This window comes from Muntiacus reevesi, chromosome 3 (genome assembly GCF_963930625.1).
Source record: "Muntiacus reevesi chromosome 3, mMunRee1.1, whole genome shotgun sequence".
Lineage (NCBI taxonomy): Eukaryota > Metazoa > Chordata > Mammalia > Artiodactyla > Cervidae > Muntiacus > Muntiacus reevesi.
In genome coordinates, this window is record NC_089251.1 from 248,084,370 (window position 1) to 248,106,782 (window position 22,413).

A 22,413-nucleotide genomic window follows, 5' to 3' on the forward strand; every position below is an offset into this window, starting at 1 on the left:
AAACAACAGGGTGGGTTTCATTTTATAGATAAAGAAACAGATGCTCATACAGATTAAAGTCACCTAACTAGTATGTGGTGAGAATAGGAGCTGAACTCAGGTCTAAGTGACTTCAGATTCTGTCTTTCCTTTAAACTCTCCTACTCCTCATATTACCTACAGTTAACATACAATTTGGAAAGGCTATCATTAGAATAAGTTTTTGGATCATTTATATTCTAGTATCCCTCAGATCACTAGCCAATTTAGTACTGCTTATATTTGAATTTATAGCATCTACCAGATTCATCACCTCTTCAAAATTTTCAAATACATTTTAAGTCAAACATTAGAGTTTTCTACACAGAACTCTATAAATTCCTGAAGTTATACTGGAATAAGTAATTGTTGCACAGGAAACTCTTAAATCTGACCAGGGCTCTAAATTTTTATGTGTCTGGCATGAGTCTCATTGTAATTTCTAACTGAGTCTTCACTACATAGGGCTCTAGCATTAACATAATCTCTCTTTAAACAGATAACAACAAGGCATAGCAATACATTCATTTCACTGTATAATAAACAAACTACACTGTATTAACACTCACACTACCAAACTCTGTACACTCTTAACATGTTCTCTGACGTACATGCAGCAATTACAGAAACATAAGACATTTAAAAACACAATGCAAACAAAAAAGCACAGCCTCTCATTCCTTATTCCTGCAAGAAACAATAGATATGATCAACTTCTCCAGGCGACAGTTTGAGGAAGCGTTTTGCACACCAGGCTGAGAGAAGCGGGTGGAGTGGCACATAGCCTGGCTACCAAGCCTGGTTCTGACTGATACCAGCCAAGTCCCTGAACTTTTTCCTAACTCCCAGCGCTATGAAATGAGCTCCGTGGTCTTCTCCATATTTTAAAAAGACATTCAAAAGGAAGAAGGAAGGTTCACACTCATTCAGCACACAAGGATGTAAAAATGTGACTGTGCCTAACTGGAAAAGGCCAGCTGGCTATGAGCGCATCCCTTCAAGGTAGCTCTGCCTAATGTACTACAGGCTTTTGTATGCTACTCAGTTCTGCAGGCTCAGAAACTTAATCTGTCAGCAAGGAGGTCACGTCTGCTTCTCAACAGAAGACTGACATAATGCCAAGCTCGTGAAACTGACAGGTAAAACCAGAATGATGGTTGTGTAGTTTATATGAGATATAATGATCATAAAGTGGGTGACCAACATGCTCTCTTTTGGGTAGCATACCTACACTGGAAAGAAAAAAATCATTAGGAAGCAGAGAATAGAATCAGACAAGGGAAGTGTGTTAGATGAACTGAATGCTGAATGCACAGAGCTAAGACATCCTTTGAATCTTCTATAATTAGGATGGCCCTGCCACGGAACTAGAATGCTCAGTGCCCATTTATTGAGAGGTACTTTCATTTTAGGTCAATACTTAGATTGGCATAAGCAGCTTCTAGCTCTTTGAGTCTCCTTTTTCCAGGTGTGTCTTTACGATGATTCTGCATAGTTCTGCTCACATATGTTAGGTGGTGATCTTAAATTTCTTTCATAGGACAGTCTTATTGCTTTCATTTACAAGTTCTTAATGGATACTAGATTGCAGCCCTGGTGTATTGGTAACAATTTTATATAACAGGTGCTTTGGGAAGATAAAATAAATGGCAGGTATTTCCTGGTGTGGAATCATGTAACAAGTTAACATATACATGTAATTATATATAAAATTACATAATAAGAGTAAAATATTCTAGCCTATAGTCTCCAGTATTCAGTCATGGGTAACGAGAGTTGTATGGTGATCGATACTTATCAATATGGCAGAAAGTGAAGAAGAACTAAAAAGCCTCTTGATGAAAGTGAAAGAGGAGAGTGAAAAAGTTGGCTTGAAGCTCAACATTCAGAAAACTAAGATCATGGCATCCGGTCCCATCACTTCATGGCAAATAGATGGGGAAACAGTGGCTTCAAAATCACTGCAAATGGTGACTGCAGCCATGAAATTAAAAGACGCTTACTCCTTGGAAGGAAAGTTATGACCAACCTAGACAGCATATTAAAAAGCAGAGACATTACTTTGTCCACAAAGGTCCGTCTAGTCAAGGCTATGATTTTTCCAGTAGTCATGTACGGATGTGAGAGTTGGACTATAAAGAAAGCTGAGCACTGAAGAATCGATTCTTTTGAACTGTGGTGTTGGAAAAGACTCTTGAGAGTCCCTTGGACTGCAAGGAGATCCAACCAGTACACCCTAAAGGAGATCAGTCCTGGGTGTTCATTGGAAGGACTGAAGTTGAAGCTCAAACTCCAATACTTTGGCCATCTGATGCAAAGAGCTGACTCATTGGAAAAGACCCTGATGCTGGGAAAGATTGAGGGCAGGAGGAGAAGGGGACAATAGAGGATGAGATGGTTGGATGGCATCACCGACTCAATGGACATGGGTATGGGTGAACTCTGGGAGTTGGTGATGGACAGAGAGGCCTGGTGTGCTGCAGTTCATGGAGTCGCAAAGAGCCGGACAAAACTGAGTGACTGAACTGAACTGAACTGACAATTAGAGACTTTAAATCCAGTGCAAAACTCTGGGGTTATAGCTGTTTCCACTTTTTTCAGAGAGCTTTTGGTTGTAATATACATAAGGAAAGTACAACTAAAAAGCTAAAAAGCAGACTCAGATAGACATCAGGAGTATTTTCAGATTTTAAACTGCCATAAGAGGTTATTTCATGTTATTGCAGCTCAGTGAACATTTCGCAATCACCAATTTAACAGAAGCAAGCCAATGAATTAGAATAAAAACTAGGCATTATATTATCAGTTTTCTCATTCCTCTACTGATTTCAACTGATTAGGATAAGATGAAGCCTATGTGATTTGGTTATTTAAAAAAATGTGCTACTGATTTTTTAAAACTTGAGTTATAAAAGCATATTTCCTATATGCACAGTTTGATTAGAATATTCCAACTGTACTTTATTTTAATGGTGAAGCCATTCCCTTCTCTGGGGATCTTCTTCACCCAGGGGTAGAACCCAAGTCTCCTGTGTTGCAGGCAGATTCTTTTACCATTTCAGTCACCAGGGAAGCCCAATACGTATAGTTTGATTAGAATATTCCAATTGTACTTTAATATTCACTTTAAGCCTCAATAAAGACAAATGTGGGCTCATGGTATAAGGTGTATTCATGAAGTTCAAATTGAACATACTTCTGAAAGTCGATTTTTAATATTTAAAAATGGCAATAGTTGCCTGAAGGTAACAGATTTAACTTTCATAAATAATTTCCCTGAGAAGTATAAGAATAATTCATAGATGTGTTAATCATTCACCTCACTGCCAGATATTAATTTGTCTTTTCTTTGCAATGACACTACCACATGGCATGTTTTACATTAAGATAATGACGTTGAAAAGTAAAAATAACCTGCATCTGGGCATTTTTCTAAAATAAACATTTTATATTTTGTGTTCATAATATTTCATCTCATAAAATTTCTGTTAGTTCAAAGGATCCTAATGAAACTAAAAGAGAACAATCCCTAACTTGGATATTCTTTTCACATAAGAAATAGATTCTTTCTCATATATACATATATATATATATATGCATGTAAATGTATTTTATATATATATATATATATAAAATCTAATTATATTAGATTCTTCCATATGAACCTTGATATCTCATGAGTGATTTGAGGTATCTAGACCAGGCCCCAAAATGATCAGCACATTACAAAATTAGACATAGGAAGTCAGACTACGATCAACTTCCTGTGAAAAGGAAGAAGGAAAGATTAAAGGATGACTTAACATCTATCTTTCAGCGACATTCTAATGTACTAAGAGGGACCTACCTTGCCGTTTTCCTCCTGCACAAAGGATAGGTTAATGGGAGATAATTTAAGGAGCAACTGAAGATCTAAGGCTGATAAGATCAAATGCTACTTAAGGCGCTCTGGCCAGCTTCAGCTAGTGCTTCACTACCTTTTCCACCAAAAAGTCGCCAATAGCAACCAACAGTGAACAGGGGAGTGCAAGGATCCAGGAGTGGCTCTCCAAGTTCCCCAAATGTACCCATATAGAAACGTTTTTGATTAATGACTCCTGAGTAAAATTGATGCTCTGGGAAGATGTGTCACAGTGATCTTTAAGTTTAGCATGTCCCTGCCTAGAAACAGGAAATCACCACCTAGTTTCAGGAAAGCAGGTGTGGGTGACTGAGGGTGCCTTACAAAATAAAATCCCTCCCAGCAGCAGGCCTGATTCTGTCACCATGATGCACAGCAAGAAGTAATCAGAGAGGTAAATGGCTTCATAATCCTGTTCTAGCATCATTCTACAATAACGTCAATTACTGTATTCTTCTACCTGTTCGGTTTAAAAAAAATTCAGGCCCAACTCTTACACTGCCTCCAAACCAGCAGCACTTGTTTAGACAGAGTTTTAGATTCTAAAAGTGCTTTGTTCACACACATTATTTCACTGTATTCACATACATTATTTATTCACATACATTATTTCACTGTATCCTCATGTTCCTATTTTGCAGAAGGAACAGTGCAAAGATGTGAAGGTACCTGATCAAGGGCAGAAATTGATAAGCAAAGGGGCAATGGTGGGGGATCCAGGCCTCCCAATTCAGACCTATCCTCTGTCCATTTCACATGCTTTCCTGAGACCCAGAGATAAGATCACTCAACATGTAAGGAGACTGACTCTTACTTTAGCAAGGCTCTGGTCTACAAAGACCCAGAACCATCAGCAAGCAGAAATATTAACAGCTGAAAATTACCTTCCCCAATTCAGTGCTAAGCCTGACAAAAGGTTTACAACTCCCAGAGAAGTAAGGTCAGCCTTGGTGATTAATTTCTGGCATTTAAAAAGCCTTTTTCATTATTTTGAGGGTAGTGGGTAAAGTGATATTTCCTTTTCCTGACGTACACGCAGCTCCTTCATCAAATGTCTCCCAGGACTTCAAGGGAAGTTACTGAACAGCATGCCCGGTTTTATTTTTGCACTGGGTCTTCATGTTTTGTTTTTTAAATAAAAACAAGTCAACAAAACTACCTTCCAAGCAAATGAATTGAGAGAAGGGTCTCCTGAGCAACGAATTAAGCTGTCTTTAGAAATAGGTAATTAAACTTTCCATTAAAATTCACCAGACATACATAATTTAGAAGGTGGAAAGCCATTCTAATCTTATGGGTAAACAATCAACGAAGGCTTATATTTATAACAGTGATTCCAGAATGGCCACTGCCATGAGTAATTATATGCATTTTTCTTTAGAAGAATTTGGGTTCTGGACATGCAGCCTGGAAAAGTGTAAACACTGCATATAGTCCGTAAATTCATTAAAAGAAAGTACAGAAATGGTCAGTGCATATATTACCAGCTTCCCCCATGGCTCACGGGTAAATAATCTGCCACTAATGTAGGAGATGCAGGTTCAATCTGACTCTCCATCCCAGCTCTCTCTTGCTCTCCTTCCACTATGAATGTGCCTTCCTAAGCCTTCTAATGCCCAAACAATAGGGAATTTTGCTGGACACATCATATAGTTGTTTTTTAGTCAGAAACTGTGCACAGAGAGCTGCTGTTTTATTTACAATAGCCAAGATACTGAAGCAACCTAAATGTCTATCGACAGATGAATGGATAAAAAAATGAAGTGTGCATATATAAATACACACACACACACACACAATGGAATATTACTCAGCCTTAAAACGAAGAAATACCATTTGCTGCAAAATGGATGGAACTAGGGATCACCATATTAGGTGAAGTAACTCAGAAACACAAAGATCGTATGATATCACATATGTGGAATCTAAAACATGACACAAATGAACTTATCTATGAAAGAGAAACTGACTCACAGACATAGAAAATAGAAACCAAACTTAAATTTGTGGTTAGCGAAGGGGAAAGTGATGTGTGTATGTGTTAGTCGCTTAGTCGTGTCTGACTCTTTCTGATCCCATGAACTGTAGCCTGCCAGACTCCTCTGTCCCCGGAATCTTCTATGCAAGAATACTGGAATGGGTTGCCATTTCCTTCTGCAGAGGATCTTTCTGAAAACAGATGTTCAGTTCAGTTCAGTTGCTCAGTCGTGTCCGACTCTTTGTGACCCCATGAACCACAGCACACCAGGCCTCCCTGTCCATCACCAACTCCCAGAGTTCACCCAAACCCATGTCGGTGATGCCATCCAACCATCTCATCCTCTGTTGTCCCCTTCTCCTCCTGCCCTCAATCTTTCCCAGCATCAGGGTCTTTTCAAATGAGTCAGCTCTTTGCATCAGGTGGCCGAAGTGTTGGAGTTTCAGCTTCAACATCAGTCCTTCCAATAAATACCCAGGACTAATCTCCTTTAGGATGGACTGGATGGATCTCCTTGCAGTCCAAGGGACTCTCAAGAGTCTTCTCCAACACCACAGTTCAAAAGCATCAATTTTTTGGCACGCAGCTTGCTTTATAGCAACCAACTCACATCCATACATGACTACTGGAAAAACCATAGCCTTAACTAGATGGACCTTTGTGGACAAAGTAACGTCTCTGCTTTTTAATAGGCTGTCTAGCTTGGTCATAACTTTCTTTCGAAGGAGTAAGCGTCTTTTAATTTCATGGCTGCAATCACCAACTGCAGTGATTTTGGAGCCCTGAAAAATAAAGTCAGCCACTGTTTCCCCATCTATTTGCCATGAAGTGATGGGACTGGATGCTATGATCTTAGTTTTCTGAATGTTGAGCTTTAGGCCAACTTTTTCACTCTCCTCTTTCACTTTCATCAAGAGGCTCTTTAGTTCTTCTTCACTTTTTGCCATAAGGGTGTGATGGGAGAGGCATAAATTGGGCTTGCCCGGTGGCTCAGTGGTAAAGAATCTGCCTGCAATGTAGGAGCCACAGAAGATGTGGGTTCGATCCCTGGATTGGGAAGACCCCCTGGAGGAGGGCATGGCAACTCAGTCCAGTACCCCTGCCTGGAGAACTCCATGGATAGAGGAGCCTGGGAGGTTACAGTCCATGGGGTAGAAAAGAGTCAGACACAACTGAAGCAACTGAGCATGCATGCAGGCAAAAGGCATGAATTAGGAAGTTGGGATGAGCACATACACACTACTATATAGAAAACAGCCAATAAGGACCAACTTTGCAGCACAGAGAACTATACTCTTATACTATAATTTTTTATTGTAATAATAAAAAATTACTATTTTTTATTTTATATATTTATATATATAATATTTTTATATATTTATATATATAAATAAATATATAGTTATATAATATATAAAAATAAATTTTATTATAAAAATATAAAATATTTATATATTATAATATATAAAAAATTATAACATTTTATAATAATATGAGAAAAGAATCTGAAAAAGAATATATCTATATAACTGAATCACTGTGCTGTATACCTGAAACTAATACGAAACTGTAAATCAACTATACTTCAATAAAAAAATAAATTAAAAAATAGAGAGCTGTTGTTTCTAAACTCTCCTATTCAATCTGTCTCATCACCCTTTAAAACAATTTTAAGAAATTTTAAACTAAAGTTCAGTGTTATTATAGTTAAGTAGTCAGGAGCTTGGCTTTTCTGTAAAAAGAATCTCAACTTCACTTACTAGTTACTGGATCTTTAGAGAAGTCTCAGTTTCTTCCTCTGTAAAACTGGAATGATGATATAAGCTACCTCATGAGATGAGACAATGAATGGAATGTATGCAAAGCCTGTATCTTCAGTACCCAGCAAGCAGAGAGCTCTCAAAGATCAGGCGGTGGTAGTGTCGATGACAGTGTTGATATCATTAGCATCAGTCTTATCATCTGACACAATGTGTGGAACAAAGTAGATACTAAATATTGAAGGAAGGAGCACACAGTCAAAGTACATTTGCAAGCCTTGCTGAATTCTTCAGACTCATAGACAAATGCCTATCTGAACGGTGCCAGCTTCCTGGTCTTATGATTTGGCCAGAATAGATTTAACACAAAGAAAATGGCTATTTTTAACAACGTCTTCTGTCTTGATTTAAAAAAAAAAGTAACTGCTGGCCAGAGGTGCAAACCCAGCAGAGCATCTTAAATATTTTTTCCTCATTTGACAGCCAAAATGTATGCAAATATGAACTGAAAACATGTTAAAGAGAAAATGTGTGACAACATTGGTATCTTAGCAACACAGCTGACTACAGGATAAGACTGGACTGAAAACGTTTGTTGTGTTAAGAGAACAGGTGCTACCTGAAATACAAAGGATGTCTGAGATTCATGAACTGCCATTTTTCAATTCCAAAGATGGTTGAATCATGGTTTAAATTAATATGCAGAACCAAAACAACTATTATTGGAGGAATAGTGCAAAGTGCCATGAAGATATATGGATGAATAAAATCCCTCATTTCTGCACTCAATATGCCAGCAAATTTGGAAAACTCAGTAGTGGCCACAGGACTGGAAAAGGTCACTTTTCATTCCAATCCCAAAGAAAGACAATGCCAAAAATGTTCAAACTACCACACAGTTGCACTCATCTCACACGCTAGCAAAGTAATGCTCAAAATTCTTCAAGCCAGACCTCAATAGTACATGAACCGTGAACTTCCAGATGTTCAAGCTGGTTTTAGAAAAGGCAGAGGAACCAGAGATCAAATTGCCAGCACACGATGGATCACTGAAAAAGCAAAAGAGTTCCAGAAAAACATCTACTTCTGCTTTATTGACTATGCCAAAGCCTTTGACTGTGTGGATCACAACAAATTGTGGAAAATTCTTCAAGAGACTGGAATACCAGACCACCTGACCTGCCTCCTGAGAAATCTGTACGCAGATCAAGAAGCAACAGTTAGAGCTGGACATGGAACAACAGACTGGTTCCAAATCGGGACAGGAGTATGTCAAGGCTGTGTATTGTCACACTGCTTATTCAACTTATATACAGAGTACATCACGAGAAATGCTGGACTGGATAAAGCACAAGTTGGAATCAAGATTGCTGGGAGATACATCAATAACCTCAGATATGCAGATGATACCACCCTTATGGCAGAAAGCGAACAGGACCTAAAGAGTCTCGTGATGAGAGTAAAAGAGGAGAGTGAAAAAGTTGGCTTAAAACTCAACACTCAGAAAACTAAGATCATGGCATCTGGTCCCATCACTTCATGGCAAATAGATGGGGAAACAATGGAAACAGTGAGAGACCATTTTTGGGGGCTCCAAAGTCACTGCAGATGGTGATTGCAGCCATGAGATTAAAAGACGCTTGCTCCTTGGAAGAAAAGCTATGACAAACCTAGATAACACATTAAAAAGCAGAGACATTACCAACAAAAGTCCGTTTAATCAAAGCTGTGGCTTTTCCAGTGGTCATGTATAGATGTGAGAGTTGGACTATAAAGAAAGCTGAGCGCCGAAGAATTGATGCTTTTGAACTGTGGTGTTGGAGGAGACTCTTGAGAGTCCCTTGGACTGCAAGGAGATCCAACCAGTCCATCCTAAAGGAAATTAGTCCTGAATATTCATTGATTGGAAGGACTGATGTTGAAGCTCAAACTCCAATACTTTGGCCACCTGATGTGAAGAACTGACTCTTTGGAAAAGACCTTGATGATGGGAAAGATTGAAGGCAGGAGGAGAAGGGGATGACAGAGGATGAGATGGTTGGATGGCATCACTGACTCTATGGACATGAGTCTGAGTAAGCTCTGGGAGTTGGTGATGGACAGGGAAGCCTGGCATGCTGAAGTCCATGAGGTCGCAAAGAGTCAGACACGACTGAGCGACTGAACCGAACTGAAAATTCCTCTTTACTGATGCGTTCCAAGAAAATGTTAGAAGGAAAAGGGAATTTGGTAATATCTGCCTTTAATGAGCCTAAAGTTTATTTTTCTTCCTATGAACTCAAACTCATAACTTGCTGGAAAATTCCAAGATGAAACTATTTTCAAACGCATGAATTAACAAGGAAGACATTAAGAAGTATGATGTTAAAAAAAAGGAAGTATGATGTTAAAAAAATAACTTGCCTAAAATATCTCTTCCTGCAGGATCAGCTGTACATTTTTTTTAAGTGGATGCTTTACTTGCATTTTCTTGTGTTAGAAATATTAAACCAAGTCATCATTTGAACAGCGTTTTCTCTGTTGTCTTCCTTTTCAAAAGAAATTGGTTTTGAGATATTAAGTATAGGATTTACTGCACTATTTCACACCAGTTGTACTGTTTTTTTGAACACCAGCACATTAAGTTAGTTACTGTGGGTCACATATTTAGACAGTTTTTCCTAGCTCTGTCTCCTCTGTTGTTTCTACTCTGGATTATGTTTAGAGTTTTATACCCCTACATTTGAAAAACCATCCCAAAGAGAGAGTCAGCATCATACCAAAAGATGTAAAAGGCAATTCGGACCTTTGTGGGGATGGTTTTCTCTAGAAGTATTTTTTGAGTTGCAAGCTGAGCTGGTAGCTTTCTCCACAGAATACTATTTTTTAACTGGGAAGAACAACTAACATAAATGCTGATTACTGAGACTTGGAATTTTCTCGAAAATGAACAAATGAGCCTGCCACTTCAAGGAAAATAACATGACAGGCAGTGATAAAATCCAAACATGTCAATGAAAATAAGAACTCTGTAAACTTTGTGTCTGCCATACTGAATGTGATGGCTTCCCACTACTTAGTGAGTTTTCTGATGAAATGAATGGTGATACTAGGAAACGTGATTTTTTGTATTATATACAGAAATGTTTCAATGTTTGAAAGTCCTAAATAATTCAGTGAACCATTATTTTCCAAATGACCAATGCATGTGGTTAAGTTGAAAGAGCCATTCAGAGTTTAAGACAGACCAATGGATTTTAGTGTAACAGAATAAGAAATGCTTATTTACAACATTTCAGATTCCATATTGCAAGTAATCTTTAAGAAACTACACGTATCCAGTCTTGGTGTACCAAAGAGAAACATCCAAATTATCTGAAAAGGCTTTTAAGACACTCCTCTACCCAATGTTTATTTGTATGAGGTCAGATTTTTTCATATACTTTAACCAAAATAACATACCTGAATATACTTTTTTATATACTTTTTTCATATACTTTAACCAAAATAACATATACTGAATGTAGAAGCATTTATAAGAATCCAGTTCTTCTTAATATTATGTGTAAAGGGATCCTAAGTCCAAAAAGTTTGAGAATCACTGACCTAACCCATAAGCCATAATCTTTACTACACACAGGATCTCATACACATCACATATATAGAAAGACAATTATATTCATAGACATCTGGGTCCCATGTTGATTCTACTGAATCAAAATTTCTGTAGGTATCTCTACTGTATATTAAGTTTCATTGGTGAGAGCACTGATCTGACTTAGCACTTTAATAATTAAAAAAACCCTATTCATGACTACGTATTTTAGAACTTTCCCAGAAGTTTATTTTACATTAAATTTATTTTTAAAAAGTTCCTTCTCTGTTTCATTTCTCAAAAGTATTAATATTAATATCTTTGATTAAATCTTTATTCACTATTATTGGTTTCCCTGCTTCTAAGATATACCAAGAAGAATGATAAACTCAAATTGAGTTTAAAAGCTGAGTGAGTTTTTGTTTATTTTTCTTTTTGCCTCTAAATTATAATAAACTCTCCACAGTAAGTTTTACATATAATCTCTGGAATACTGATTTGAAAGATACTTCAACTGCCTTCAAAATCTTGTTTATATAGGAGGTGATTGTCAACTCAGAGGTCTGTCAGTTTCAAAGAGCTAAGTAAGCGACAACTTTGACAATGAAATGCTAATAAGCACTCTGAAGACTGAAATGATGAAAACCTTTAGATGTCAACCTGAATTCAAGTTAACTACTGAAAATGTAAAAGTGTGCTGACTAATCATAAATACAGTAAATGTGGCACGCTTTATTATAAATCTTACATTTCATTACTATATAGATATATTATGTTAATCATTTAATATGGTTCAGTTATACAAACTTAAAAGAAATTTATCCAGATCTCATTCTATTAAGTACACTGTGATTTAAAATACACATGCTGAAGTGACAGCTTTGCACATTTACGTATAATTTACATCACATAAGTATAAATCCTTTCTTATTTGTGTTGCTGTTTTTCCTATGAAAGGAACAAGACTATTTGGATTTGTATACTTCTGTGGTACTTAAAGAAGGAGGGTAGCATTTGACACAATCAACTTTTAGAGAACTAAGCTACATTATAAAGAAGGATAGTTTTTTTTTTTTTTTACATTTAAAATTTGAACATAAACTCTCTTATTCTGGAAGGCAGAATCTTCTTTTAATATTTGATAAGAGTTTACTTTAAAAACTGAACATAAGGAGTTGCAGTTCAACAGTGACATGCCTCAGTGGGCAAAGGGCCCATCTGAACTACACCTTCCTTTGGACAGGTTCCAGGATGTTTTAACTTCTCTATTTTGAGTAACCCAATTATTCAAAATACAGTGATCTACTTAGATTAAATACTAACAGAGTCCAATGTTTAGTCTCCACAATGACATCAAGGGGCATCTGGTGGAAGGGTCTGGTATCCTCTTGATTTCAAATTTTAAAATAAAGGGTGCCCTATTAAAACACACCTATCCAATCCCTTGATAACTCACCATAAACCTATCATCTCCAAAGATACTTATGTTATTATAATACCTACCCTCAAAAGGATTGCTATAAAGATTAAAGGAGATAATCTGGTAAAGTATTTAGCTGACTTTCTCACAGAAAGAGGCTCAATAAATGATAGTTACTACTGTTCCTAGTTTTATAACTTTAAGAGACCTATACTGAGGAGCAGGAAGAGACCTTCGATTTCCTGAGGCAAAAAAAAAAAAAAAAAATTATCTGACCAGCTCAAAGACTTACAGCAGAGTCAAGTCTATACCTAAATCAGCATGTTTAAACTTAAAAGCTTTGGCACAGCAAAAGAAACCATAAACAAAATGAAAAGACAACTCACAGAATGGGCGAAAACATTTGTAAACAATGCAACCAATAAGGGATTAATCTCAAAATGTAAAACAGCTCATGCAGTTCAATATAAAAAAAAATACAACCCAATTTAAAAAAATGGGCAGAAGATTTAAATAGGTATTTCTCCAAAGGAGACATATAGATGGCAAAAAAGTACCTGAAAACATGCTCCACATTACAAATTATTAGAGAAAGACAAGTCAAAACTACAATAAAGTATCACCTCACATAGGGCAGAATGATCATCATAAAAAAAAAAAAAAATCTACAAACAAATGCTGGAGAGGGTGTGAAGAAAAGGGAGCCTTTTTACACTGTTAGTGGGAACGTAAACTGGTACAGCCACTATGGGGAACAGTACAGAGGCTCCTCAAACTAAAAACAAAACTACTATATGATCCAACAATCCCACTCCTGGGCATATCCAGAAAAAACCATACTTCGAAAAGACACATGTACCGCAATGTTCTTACAGCATTGTATACAACAGCCAAATCATAGAAGTAACCTAAATGTCCATCAACAGGTAAATGGATAAAGAAAATGTGGTACATATGTACAATGGAATATTACTTATCCATAAAAAGAATGAAATAACACCATTTGCAGGATGGACCTAGAGATTATCATTTTAAGTGAGGCCAAACATAGAAAGACAAATATCATATGATATCACTTATATGTGGAATCTAAAAAATGACACAAATGAACTGATTTACAAAACAGAAACAGATGCACAGACTTAGAAAACAAACTTATGGTTACCAAAGAAGCAAGAAAGGGATAAATTAGGAGACTGGAATTAACATATACACACTACTATATATAAAATAATCAATAAGGACCTCCTATATAGCACAGGGAACTCTACTGAAAACTATGTAATAAGTTATATGGGAAAATAACCTAAGAAGAATAGATGTATGTGTGGGGCTTCCCTGATGGCTCAGGCGGTAAAGAATCTGCCTGCAATGCCCGAAACCTGGTTTGATCCTTGGATTGGGAAGATCCCCTGGAGAAGGGAATGGCGACCCACTCCAGGTATGACTAAACTACTGTGCTATACACCTGAAGCTAACACAACATTGTACATCAATTATACGTCAAAATAAATATAAATTTAAAAAAACCTGCATGTTTTTAGTCTGTTCTACTTCTTAAATAATAAGTTCTTAGAAGTACAGAATCTTAAATCTCTTGAGGGTTAACAAAAAAAATTTATGAGTGATACCTAGAGGGACTTGAATGTCATCTCTGAAGTCAAGTCCTTCATTTTACAACTGAGGCTCAGAGAAGTTGATGACACTCTTAAAGTGACATCATCAAAGTCATAAGATGAAGATCCTGATCTCCTGTTTCAAGGAGATGCTCAATTAAAAAAAAAACAACAACAGTTTTGGGAGTGTGTGTAGGAGGGGCTGAATAAACAGAAGGTAATATGTGATAATCAAAGCTCCTTCTGAAGTGTGTCTATCTGATGAGTAAAGGAGGATCTTTATGGAAAACAAATCTCAAAAAATAAGGAATTAAGAGAGAAAGGGAATAGCATTAACAGGGCATTTGAACTAGATGCTGTGGACTGCTTCAAAGTTATGACCAAACATTAGCTTATAGGGCTACGGAATTTCTTTTATGAGTTAACACTAAGTCAAATGTTAAGAATCCATTACTATTTACATATTCTGTCCTAGAGTGAAAAAAATTAATTTAGCTTGAAAGTTTAGAATATTCTTGTATGAAACCCATAGTGAAAATCCCTTGTTTACAGCCCAATATCACTATGAATTTAAAAAAATAGGAAGTCATAAAGAGAAAACAAGAATCATATAATATTGCTTATATGTGGAATCTAGAAAAATAGTACAGATGAACTTATTTGCAAAGCAAACCAGAGTCACAGATGTAAAAAACAAGCTTATGGTTACCAAGTGTCGGGGGTGGGTGGGTGGGATGAACTGGGAGATGAGGATTGATGTATATATACACTACTATAAATAAAACTGATAACTAAGGAGAGCCTACTGTATGGCTCTGTGGTGACCTAAATGGGAAGGAAACCCTAAAAACAGTGGAGACATGTACACATGTAACTGATTCACTGTGCCGTACATCAAAACCAACAAGACAGTATAAAGCAACTATGCATCAATAAAAATCAATTTAAAAACTACAAAAAGAATAAAAATCGGGTAGCAAAAAAAGTAAATAAAAATCTAAAATTGAAAAAAAAAGCCCCTTTGCAGTAACTATGAGCACTGCTTCCAAACTAAAGCTTCAGTCATAATTATTAATTAGGCAAATTAATTAGGCAATCATCAGTCATAATCATTAATTAGGCAAAGGCATTGACCGGCACGGGGGCGGGGGGGATGGTGCTTTATCTAAAAGGAAACAAAGGAAATTTATTATTCACACTGAAATAAGTGGTAATTTGACGTTCAGTCTACAAGGCTGCAATATATTTTTGGTTTAAGTAACAGTTCCAGAAAAGTCCTTGTGTATCCTGCAGATGGAACTTAATGGAAATCCTTTCCTCTTAAAAACTTTGTTAATTTAGAACTGGTAACTGTAAATGACACACATGTTTGGCCCTCTCTTCGTCTCTCTCTCTCTCTCACACACACATATTCATATATATAAATACACTCACATATAAACATAAATAACTGCTGTTTGAAGGGCAAACAGCAGAATATTATTGTTATGTTAACCTGTCAATAGCAGGATATAGCGGGATTTTTATATTCTTACTGTTTTTCACTTTTCTCCAGGTATTTTATGTGACCTGTATAGTCTTCCCCATGGAAGCTTGTTTCACAAGAGAATGTCATTCTTCACCTGGGACCGGGCAGAGAACTCTGGTCTACAGGACTCTTGAGTAGGTTACAACTGCATGCTTTCAAGGATTGTACAGAGAAAAATCTCAGTGCTTTAGCAGTCTTTACAAAGCTGGAAAAAATGCTTTAGTAGTGTTCCACAGGGAATTCTGGAATCATATCACTGCCACAAAGAATGCCTTTTTTTCCTTGGAGTAGACTGGGAGGAGGAAGCAGAAATAGTAGTTTTTCTCATTATTATACCTTATACCATGTAGTACAGTTCACAGTCAGCGAGCAGGGGACACCTTTTCCCATCAACTTGACCACGACTAACACCTGTCATGGGCCCCAGCCCAGGTCAGAGAGGAATGGCAAGGGGGACAGCCAGTGATTAAACGAGGGCTGGCTCAGTGCTTCTGGCTCAGGTCCAAGATGCCAGCAGATTCTTCCTCCCTGCATCTAAGAACCCTCTCTCACTATGCAGCCAAAATTATTAAACTCGTGTTATGGATTAAAAAGTAAGAGTCCATAATGATAGGATTCAACTTCAACAAGTTATAGTATCTTGCAATCACTATTACATATCAACAATTCTTTTGTTGTGCATATTTCCCTAAAAATACATGACCTGAAAAATTTTATATCTAAGAGATAAGGAAGACAGGTATTTAAAAATAATAAGATGACAAGTTTAAAATAAGTAAAAAGAAAAAGTAAAAAAAAAAGAGGTCAGAAGTGCTATAAATGTAGAAAACTAAAACATTAAATAGGACGTCACCTGTCATATCAACCATTAAACAAATTTCTTGTCCTGATGGAAAACTAATCATTAGTGGCCTTAGGCAGGAGGTGAGGGGTGGGATTTTCTACAAAGGGACACTTGGGAACTTTATGGAGCAATGAAATGTTCTATATTTGATTGCAGGTAGTGCTTACACAAGTGCATACATTTGTCAAAGGTCATCAAACTGTACATGTAACTGAATACATTTTACAATATGTAAAAGATACTCAATAAAATTCACAAAGAATTCTTGGGAAATGAGCCTATAAAGAGGTATGGGTTCATTTGTAGAGTTTTCCCCATTACACAGAAAAAGAGAACTTTCTCAAGAGCTAGGGCATCAGTTGTTTCCTTACTATGAAAACTTGCACAACACCCCAAAGTCATTCTAAAGTTATGACGCAAACTATCAATATATCCACACTTAGGGATCCCTTCCTGTTGAGTAGGGAAAAAGAAGGGAGTTGTAAACCTCTTAAGAAGGTGCTAAACAATCTGCAGCTTATATAAAAGCTTCTGCTTTTGGAGAGAAATTCTATAGCAAAGGTGACCTTTCATCAAACATTGCTGGTAAATAAGTACAGAAACTTAGAAATCATCAAGGAAAATGTTTAAGTTGTATGAGATATAAAATTAAATAATATAAAATAGGTCACCAGCAAATCTATAGCATTAGTGGATTTTCACTGGATGGTTCTAGAAGCTAAGGAAATAGAAGATAACAGGGTTGATTCATTCAAGTTACTGAGCAAACCACAGTGAAAATAATGTAGCAGCACAAAAATTTTAAGAGATATACAAACAAGGGTACAAGTAGTAGCCATTAGAGACATCTGTAATTTCCTAATGAAAGAATCTTAGTAACTGCAATGTAAAACTCAGGTTTGAGAATTTCTGACCAGTTATGATAACTTGTTGAAGTTATAGCTAGATAAATCTCAAGCTGGAATCAAGATTGCCGGAAAAATATCAAAACCTCAGATATCCAGATGGCACCAATCTAATGGCAGAAAGCAAAGAGGAACTAGAGCCTCTTGATGAAAGTGAAAGAGGAGAGTCAAAAAGCTGGCTTAAAACTCAACATTCAGAAAACTAAGATCATGACATCCAGTCCTATTTCATGCAAATAGACGGGGAAACAATGGAAACAGAGGGTTCCAAAATCACTGCAAATGTTAACTGCAGTCATGAAATTAAGACACTTGGCTCCTTGGAAGAAAAGCTATGACAAGCCTAGACAGCATATTAAAAAGCAGAGACATCACTTTGCCAACAAAGTTCTGTCTAGTCAAAGCTATAATTTTCCAGTAGTCATGTACGGATGTGGGAGCTGGACCATAAAGAAGGCTGAGTACCGAAGAATTGATGCTTTTGAACTGTGGTGCTGGAGAAGACTCGAGTCCCATGGACTGCACGGAGATCAAACCAGTCAATCCTAAAGGAAATCAACCCCAAATATTCATTGGAAAGACTGATGCTGAAGCTGAAGATCCAACACTTTAGCCACCTGATGCAAAGAGCCGACTCACTGGAAATGACCCTGATGCTGGAAAAGATTGGAGAAGAAGGGGATGACAGAGGGTGAGATGGTTGGATGGCATCACTGATTCAATGGACATGAGTTTCAGCAAACTCCAGGAGATTATGAAGGACAGGGAAGCCTGGCGTGATACAGTCAGTCCATGGGGTCGCAGAGTTGGAAACGACTGAGCAACAAAGGTAACTTTAAGGAAACCAAAGAAGAGTTAAGGACTAACTTAGGAGGTCATATAAAAAACATTAAGCTTTCATAACTCACAAAAAGGCTCAAGCCATAGCTATGACTTATCAGTCTCCAAGAGGTTTAAATATTAGGGGGAGAGAGGATGACTTCAAATAGAAGGGGAAAATATGGAGCAAAAAGCAGAAGATGAAAATTACAGACCCAAATCATTGAACATAAGGTCTGATGTAAGTATTTACTAAAACTGGTGAGCTGACTCTTAGAATGGGCCCACAAAGTTAGTTAGACAGCAATGTGGGAAGGCCCGATTATCACATGACAGCCTCTACTTGCTTGGGACCCCAAATGCCGTGACCATCCTAAGGCCAGCAGAGTTGATTTCTGTTCCATGAAGCTAATGGACGGGGATCTTGCCACCAATGATTATTTCCTCACCAAAAATCTAACAGCTCTAAAACAGCAATTGTGAAAGAATTTCTAGTTGCTTCCTTTTCAAACCCTCAAACTAGTGATTTAAGAGTTATTTTATTTATTTAATTGGCCCATACACAGAAATCTTCCAAAACTGCAGCTGGCTTGGAAAAATTACAATTTGGTCTTCCGTTGGCCTGGTTCTTTGGAACTGAGGAACTGATGTTTATCTTCCATCTTCCTCTTTCCATCTGGTTTTCCCTAATGGCTTTCAATTACTAATCCTTTCTGTGGGTGATATCATAGAAGGACAGATGAGATTCACACAAACAATTTCCTGGGTCCCATTTGAGTTTTCATCAATCATTTCAAGCGTGAGATTTTCTGGTGGGGCCCAGCTTGTCCTGACACATGACTGGTACTGTGAGTTGGGGAGACGCCCTCTGCCATGGTGGTTTCTTTGAGCATATCCCTAAAGATGTGCCTCCATCCACCATCCTCCACAAATTCATGTCACAAAGACAATTTTTCTAGAACTCAGATGGTGTATCTATGGAATGAGGAATGGCCTTCCTGCTGCACAGAGACATTCTAAAGATTCTGAGAGCAGGGTCGCCCTACTTTCCCATCAACGTGACTGTGACTGACACCTGCCAAGGGGCCTAGCCCAGGTCAGAGAGGAATGGCGAGGGAGACCGCTGGTGATCAGAAGAGGGCTGGCTCAGTGCTCCTGGCTCAGGTTCAAGACTCTAGCAGGGCAGAGAAGATACTCCTCCCTGCAGGTAAGAACCCTCTGTCATTGTTACAGATTAGTCCTCATTACAGATTAGAAAGTGAAGAGTCCACAGTGATAGAATTTAACTTCAACAAGTTATATTATTTTGCAATTGCCACTACATACCAACAATTCCTTTGTTGCCCGTATGTCCCTAAAAACACATGACCTGAAAAATACTACAACTAAAATGACAGTCTTATTAAGAGACTCCACTTTGTGATGAGGCAAGTAGGAGCCTTTTGATGTTACCTTGTGAACTCAGAGGGTCAATGAAGCACTGAAAAGACAGATCCTGAAGAGTATCCTACACATGCTGTTTCTAGTGAAGGTGGGGGAACAGTACTGAGACCCACGAATCAGCATCTGGTTGGAGATCACTCTGAGCCTAGAGGGCAATAACGTGTCACGTACAAGGAAGGTCACTTTACAAAATCTCATTAATACTCATAACCACCAGTGCAATGGAATCCATAGACCTTTTTTTTTTTTTTAAAGGCTGCAGCAGACTGAGATCTAGGGAGGTTAAGGGCTTGCTAAGGACACACAGACTTGTATATATATACTGACCATGTCAGCTTCCAAGTGACACTAGTGGTAAAGAATCTGCCTGCCCAGGCAAGAGACGTAAGATCCCTGGGTTTGATCCCTGGGTTGGGAAGACGGAGGAAATGCCATTTTCCCCAGGAGGAAATGGCAACCCACTCCAGTATTTTGCCTGGAGAATCCCATGGGCAGAGGAGACTGGCGGGCTACAGTCCATAGGGTCCCAAAGAGTCGGACACGACTGAGTGACTTAGCACACACACTGATCACGCAGGATCTTTGTTTTAAAAACTACTTGATTTCTTAAGAAGGTCATTGAGAAGAGGACAAACCCACTATGAGACGTTCTGTATGGAAGTTGTAGTTTCCTCATAAATTACTCAATTGGTTTTTTAATACAAATAAGTGACCCTGGGCCCACATGGAAGTTCTCTAAGGGCCTGTTCTCCCTGAACAACTGATCCTAACCTTGAACCAACCACACGGGAGGCCTGACAAGGGGCAAGAGGGATGGAGGAGGAAAAAAGCAGAGTAAAGGAGAACAAGAGAAGCACAGCATGGGGAGGAACAAAGAAGAAAAAAAGGCCCTGGAGACTGAGAAAACACAAACTCCAGTAACCAAATAGTTTTCTTCAGACTGTTTCATGCTGCCCACTGCTCTGGTATGTTACTTTTATAATGATTAAATTTAAGTTTGGGTTTCTTATGATTTCTACATTGAGATGATACAGAAAGAAAAAAGGTGCTATATGTATTTAAAAAAAAAAAAAAAGAAAAAAGGTGCTATATGTATTTTTAAACAAAGTAAAAACACTGAAAAGAGTGGCTTTGTGGAAGACTAAGACAATTAGCAAACCAGACAATCCATGCTCCTTCTGCTTTCCCATGGGATAAAAACTTCTGTCGCTTTATGAAGCTAACCAAAGAATTTCAGTAGTTACAGCATTTTTGGTAGGGCTTTCATTTCAACAAAGCTCTGTAATACATATGCAGTCTGGGGAACCCCAAAGAAGTCCTTGAAAAAAAAATTTTAATGTACAGGAAATTCCTTAAATTATATATATACCATATATATGGTATATATACACCATATATATACCATATTTTATATATATGTTTATATATATATAAACATATCAAGAATTGCACTCATGCCAAAATTCCAGGGAAAGGAAACATGTACATACACATAGACACACACAGGTTATTTAGCCTGGTGAACTTCCATAAAACCAACAAGCTGATTTTGCCCCCTCCTGCATCACAGGCTATCCTTATATATGAGACAGGTTTTGAGCTTAGAGGACTAAATCCAAAAGGAAAGTGGTTCTGGCTAGAGTCAAGAGTTCTGACTGACAGTATGGTGTTTTGAAATGCAAATTATGTATTTTATTTGACAACATGTATTATTAACAGTTACAGGAGACATTTTCAAAAGCATGGTTTTGGAGAACGTAAAGCTACATTACTAGTAAGTGTAGAATCATCACAAAACCACAGACAGGTCCAGTACCTGTTGAAGCATGTGCGCTATATTCACTACTTGGAAGAAGAGACTGTTCTCTGTGGGAGAGCGCGAGGGTGGGGTGACTTGAGAGAACAGCACTGAAACATGTATACCACTGTATGTGAAACAGAGGACCAGTCCAATTTCGATGCATGGAACAGGGCACTCAAAGCCAGGGCACTGCGACAGCCCAGAGGGCTAGAATAGGGAGGGAGGTGGGAGAGGGGTTTGGGACGGTGGGGACACATGCACATGTACACCCGGGGCTGACTCATGTCAATGTATGGCAAAAACCACCACCACAAAATTGTGAAGTAATTAGTCTCCAATTATAATAAATAATTAAAAATGAATAAATATAACAACCTTTTGGAAAAAAAATACTATGGCCATAAAGCCATCCTGCCAGGGCTTCCCTGTTGGTCTAGTGGTTAAGAATCTGCCTTGCAATGCAGAGGACACCGGTTCAATCCCTGCCCCAGGAAGATCTCACATGCCACAGAGTGACGAAGCCTGTGTGCTACAACTACCGTACCCCTGCACTGCAACTCCTAAAGCCCACGAGCCTAGAGCCTGAGCTCTGCAATAAGAGAAGCCAACACAATGAGAAGTTCCAGCTCCACAACGCAGAGTAGCCCCTGCTCGCTGCAACTGGAGAAAACCTGTGTGCGGCAATGAAGGCCCATCATAGCCAAAATAATAATGAATCTTAAAAAAAAAACCCATCCTATCAACCTTCCACAAAAGCTCAGACACTCAATTTAAATACCTTAAGGACTGAAAAAAATACATGTAGA

General features: G+C 37.9%; 1 protein-coding gene across 3 annotated transcripts in view; it reads right to left on the reverse strand.

The window, feature by feature from the left end:
• The window catches only part of CHN1 (chimerin 1), a 198,990-nt gene that overhangs the window by 56,743 nt on the left and 119,834 nt on the right, over positions 1-22,413 (reverse strand). The window lies entirely within an intron of this gene.